Below are 6000 nucleotides of genomic sequence, written 5' to 3' on the forward strand. Positions count from 1 at the left end.
AGATGACCCATACCCTTGCCACGTTTCATGTTAACACAACAGTTGGGTTACTTTGCAGCCCAACATATTTGAGATTTATTGAGACTATGCTCCCCAAGAAACCAATAATTGCCAGCAATTAACTTCTGGTTTGTTAGTTTACTGTGGACCATTAATGCTCCAACAAAGCAGCTGTTAACTAAACTAGCACAGTTGGATGTGGTTTGTCTACTTAATATAATTTCTACAGTATGTGTATATATCTCCCTCTGCACCCTTTCCCAGCAATATTCACACTTTTTTTTTAATCATCCTGGAAGATAGTAACAACTGTTATTTGCCCAATTAGTGTCTCTTTGGCAATGGTTAACAAGATATCTAGTGTGATACAATAGGAATAAATCCCATACAGTGCTCCATCACTGGCTTACTGTACTGTCATTGGACTGTATCTCTGGAATTAGCTGCAGAGAAGCTGTTTGTTTAAATGAAACCTAACTTTAACATCCAGTTTGTGTTCTGATTATAGAAAGTGTTGATTTGAACAATCTGTTATGGAGTTCAACCAAAAGGTACACAAACAAAAAGAACTTTAATCTGAACTATGCAATTAAAGCAGTATCATACCGCTTTGAACAGCCATGGCTCCCCCTCCCAAAAAGGCATGATGGGAACTGTAGTTTGCTAAGAGTGCTGAGAGTTGTTAGCAGGCCCTGATTTCCCTCACAGAGCTACAATTGGCAGAGTTTCCTGGGAAGAGGAGTGGACTGTTAAATCACTCTGTGAAGCTGGAGTTCCCAGGGTTCTTTGGGGGAGGCCATGACTTTTTAAAATGGCATGATGCTACTTTAAATGTATAGGACACAGGAGGCTTAAGTAAATCCAATGATGGTGGTTACTCCTCTTCCTCCTCACGGTTGCCACATAGTAGTCCAGAGAGTGAGAGTGAGAGAGTGAGAGATGTGCTATAGATCCTGTTGTAATTGACACAAGATAATATCACCAAGGCAACTATCTGTAAACAAACAATAAATGTCCATAAAAATCTTTCCCAAATAGGTTTTATCTTAAACAATTGTGAATACAGTAAATAAAGTTCACTTGTCACTTATCAGTGGCTCAGTGCCCATTTCTTTCCTTTGCAAAATAGATTTTATCTTAAACAATTGCAAACACAGTAATAAAGAGTCCACTTGTGATATACCAGTGGTTCCATGCTCAGACGTCGTTCCGGTAACCAGATGTTTCGTTGCTAAAGAGCTTAGTCATCGAGCTGTCAAAATCAATTGTAACAGAATTGCACTGAATTAACAAGTAGAATAAGGAAAATTAAAAATTAAAAATATGTTGAGAATGCATAATTAAGATATACCTTTGTAGTAAATAACATACAATAGAAGACAGTATGTAAACAACTTAAAGCAGGCGTGTGTCTATAAGAATAAAGGTGAGACAATAACTAGTCTATTCGCACATACATAGCTAATACCCCCAGTCCCACTAATACAAAAAAAAACCCCTATGGAAACTTACCTGTCCCCATATACATTTTTCCATCGGAAGGAGCATAGAAAGAGGATGATGTCCTTCAGTTTGTTAGACCTCCTTAGGAAACATGGGTAGGGCTCAAAATCTTTGATATTGCCTGGTGGGTCTGGAAGGAGATTAAAGGAAGCCACATAGACCACAATGTCTACATGAGCACCATGACATCTGTTCATGATTTCAGCAGTGGTTACGCTGCCATTGTGTAGAACCCAGATGGATGTGCAGTCATGACTGCTGATGATGGGCCTGTTTCCACATTTTTAGTTGCAGCACTAAGATAGGAACATGGGAGGTTGCCTTATACTAGATCATATTATTTGTCCTGTCTTTACTCTCAACAGCTATTTAGGGTCTCAAGTAGAGAAGGATCTTTTCTATCATCTTCTACTAGATCCGGTTGATTGGAGATGCCAAGAATTGACATTGGGAGCTTCTGCGTGTGAAGCATGTGCTCTACCACAGACCTACAGCCTATATGTTGCTTCTCCCTATGCTAGTTCTTTCCACTGCAAAACAACTGACCAATTTAGGTTACATATAGCACTTGGTTTGCATTTTGTATTGACCTGAAGCAGGGTGTCCTAGGAAAAAAAGTATTTGCCTTTTATTACAGCACTTTGCAGAATGTTCTCAACTGGGAATGTAGGGAATATGACCATCTAAATACTGTCTCTGCAAAATGTTTCTGCTCAATTTGCCAAAGCAAAGAAAGTTTAAAACAGTAGTAGCTTTGCTTATAATTAACACTGACTTCTTCCTCTAGCTGGATAAAATTACTTGTTCTGTAGCTCACAGCACGAGTGAGTGTGAATTGACTTTTCCTACTGAAAGTGAGGTGGGCCTCTCTGCTGAGCTAATTAGAAACATCAGAAAACATCCCATGTTACAATGAAATAGGAAGAGATGGATTTAGGTCAGCTTCTAATGAGTTTGTGCATGGTATGCTAGTATACACAACCTTGATGGCAGAAAGTGAGGAGGGTGAAAGAGGAGAGCGCAAAATATGGTCTGAAGCTCAACATTAAAAAAACTAAAATCATGGCCACTAGTTGCATCACCTCTTGGCAAATAGAAGGGGAAGAAATGGAGGCAGTGAGAGATTTTACTTTCTTGGGCTCAATGATCACTGCAGATGGTGACAGCAGTCACGAAATTAAAAGACGCCTGCTTCTTGGGAGACAGCATCTTAAAAAGCAGAGACATCACCTTGCCAACAAATATATAGTTATAGTTAAAGCTATGGTTTTCCCAGTAGTGATGTATGGAAGTGAGAGCTGGACCATAAAGAAGGCTGATCACCGGAGAATTGATGCTTTTGAATTATGGTTCTGGAAGAGACTCTTGAGAGACCCATGGACTGCAAGAAGATCAAACCTATCCATTCTTAAAGAAATCAGCCCTGAGTGCTCACTGGAAGGACTGATCCTGAAGCTGAGGCTCCAATACTTTGGCCACTTCATGAGAAGAGAAGACTCTCTGGGAAAGACTCTGGTGTTGGGAAAGATTGATGGCACAAGGAGAAGGGGACGACAGAGGATGAGATGGTTGGGCAGTGTTCTCGAAGCTACCAACATGAGTTTGACCAAGCTGCAGGAGGCAGTGGAAGACAGGCATACCTGGCGTGCTCTGGTCCATGGGGTCACAAAGAGTTGGACACGACTAAACAACTAAACAACAACAACAAAATGCTAGTATAGATGATGTTCTATTCAGTTATCATTTGTTACCGGGAGAAAAAGTGAGCTTTGTTGTTGAGCTGTGCCTACCACTGTGGTGTCAACAACAGCACACACCTTTCTTGCAATATACAAATGCAGGCAACCTGTTTATCATCTCTTCCCAGTGATCAACAGCTGCCCATGAAATGTTGGAGAGTGTTTTTGGTGGTGGCTAACAGTTATGATAACTTAAGCAGCCATCCTGGAGCTTTATAAAATGTGTATCGTATCTAGGGATCCAAAATGCATTGTTTTATATCCCACACTTTATAAGATGCAGGCAGCACTGCTTCTATACTGTTGCTGTTCTACTAAAACAATATAATAAAACTAGCCGTTCACTGGGGCCAAATTTAATAATGTAATTAATTATGCTATTGCCATGTGGTCCCAAACCATTCATTTCAATGTGCTGTCATCAATAATGTTCTGGGGGAAAATGAGAAGAACAAATTACTGGCAGAAAAAATGAAAATGAAGACAATGAATGCCGACTGTATTTGCCTGCCTGGTTTCCATTCCTGTTTGCATGGTGGACACACAAACAGACGCAATTTTGGATACTGTTTCCCATTTTGACAGAATTTTTTGTCGTTCCTATTTTCCAATTAAGCTATTACACTCTGAGTAGACCAATTAAGATTAATAGGCCTAAGTCAGTCGTGTCTATTATTTCCCATAGGTCTACTCTGAGTAAAACTGACAATATTTATTTCTAGCCCCTCACCCTAAGGTCTCAGGGCAGGTTAAAACATTAAAACACAACTCAAAATATTGTTTTGACATAACATTACACAATCCCTGATTAATTTGACTTAAGAACATGAGAAAAACCTGCAAGATCAGGCCAATCTGTCCCAACATCCTGTTCTCACAGTGGCCAACTAGATGTCTCTTTTGGGAAACCCACAAGAAGGACATGAGCACGATGACACTTGCCCCTCCTGCGGTTTCCAGCATCTGGTATTCAGAAGCTTGCACTGCCTCTGAAAAATGGAGGGAGAACATAACTAGCAAGGTTAGTAGCCTTTGATAGTCATATGCTCCATGTGTATTTCTAATCTTCTTTTAAAGCCATGTGAGTTGGTGGCCATCACTGCCTCCTGTGAGAGAGAGAAATCTTATTTTCATTGGACATGCTGTGTACAAAAAGGATGCTGCACAACATGAGTGTCTGTAAAAGTGACAAATGCATATCTTATCAGCTCAAGGAGGGAAACGGTGTTAGTACAATTTTAAAAATCTAGCAGAGTAGCTGTGCTAGCAGCAAAGTTAGTTCCCACAGAGCTGATTTGCATTGCAGATCTCTGTTAATGTAGAACATGCAGACCAAGTTTAATCTAATACATGCCTCACTACTTTAATCAGTGTGAGAGCAATCAGTTGTGTTTTCGAAAAGATAAATTCTGTCTCACCAATCTGTTGGGATGTCAACAAGCACGTGGATGGGGATGATCCAGTAGACATTATATACTTTCAAAAAGCATGTAACAAAATAGTTCACAAAAGCCTTTGCGTAAACTAGCAGTCATGAGACAGAAGAGCAGATCCTATTATTCTTCTTTTTTGGTCTGATAGCTGGCTGAACAGCAGGAAGCAAAGAGTAGGAGTAACAGGAGAGTGGTAGTACAGAACCAGGTACTCATTCTGAAGCAATAGAATTTAACTGCTCTAGTGATTTTCAAGCATTGAAAGACTATGCCGGATTACTTGTTGCTAAGCTGCACTAGATGTCCTTAGCAGGGGTCAGCAAACTTTTTCAGCAGGGGCCCGGTCCACTGTCTCTCAGACCTTGTTGGGGGGGGCAGACTATATTTTTTTGGGAGGGGGAATGAACAAATTCCTATGCCCCCAAAATAATCCAAATAAAAGGACACATTCTACTCATGTAAAAACACACTGATTCCCGGACCATCCGTGGGCCGGATTTAGAAGGCGATTGGGCCGGATCTGGCCCCCAGGCCTTTGTTTGCCTACCCATGTTATACAGTATACTGAGCTCACCTAAAATGATACCCTATAATATGTATAGGCTCTATCTGTCTATCATCTATTTATCTAATGAGTAAATGCCTCAAAGAGTTGTTGGTCGCGGGAGTTTGAGCAACTGGTTATTGGTGCACTCCGTTCTTCCCTCCCTGATTTGTGCATTTCAATAAAACTAAATTGGCATTTAGTTGAATAAAAAGATAACCCAACAGTATTAGCCTTCTTTTTAGATGAGATGTTCATCCGTTAAATTGGCATGCTCTGTATTTTCTGAGACACTGGAAGGCTCTGATGAATCCTTGAGGATATTCTGGGAAAGCCTCCAGTTTTTTCTAGCTTGCTATCCAAGTTAATTACACTTTCACCAAGATTCAAGAATCTTTCAAATGTATTTACTTACTTACTTACTTACTTACTTACTTACTTACTTACTTGTTGTTATTGTTACATTTTCAAGTCACAAGCACAAGCTTGGTCAAGAATAAGGTTACTAGGTTTTTTTCCAATGAATCCAAGGACACTTTTCAACTTCAGTAGGAATGATAGGATTTTGTCAGGGGACTAATTTGTAAATCCGGGGACTATCCCCGGGAAACGGGGACGTCTGGTAACCTTAGTCAAGAACCCAGAGGGCCAGATTACTGCATCTACTGTTCAGCTGAGTAACACTCAAAGAAACTGGCCAGGTTCTGAACCAATTTGCACTGATTTGGGTGTTGCTTAAGTTTTCCTGAGACATCCCTGTATCATTATGGGTCATGCTGGC

The 6000-nt window shown here is 40.3% G+C and overlaps 1 long non-coding RNA gene across 1 annotated transcript in view; it reads right to left on the reverse strand.

The window, feature by feature from the left end:
- Window positions 1-5203, reverse strand: part of LOC307207746 — a 480701-nt gene extending 475498 nt beyond the window's left edge. Inside the window, exon 1 of the long non-coding RNA XR_013834822.1 lies at window positions 5146-5203. This is a non-coding gene — a long non-coding RNA (uncharacterized lncRNA). The remainder of the gene's footprint in view (window positions 1-5145) is intronic.
- Window positions 5204-6000: the final 797 nt, after the last annotated feature.

This window comes from Podarcis cretensis, assembly GCF_951804945.1.
Source record: "Podarcis cretensis genome assembly, chromosome: Z".
NCBI lineage: Eukaryota > Metazoa > Chordata > Lepidosauria > Squamata > Lacertidae > Podarcis > Podarcis cretensis.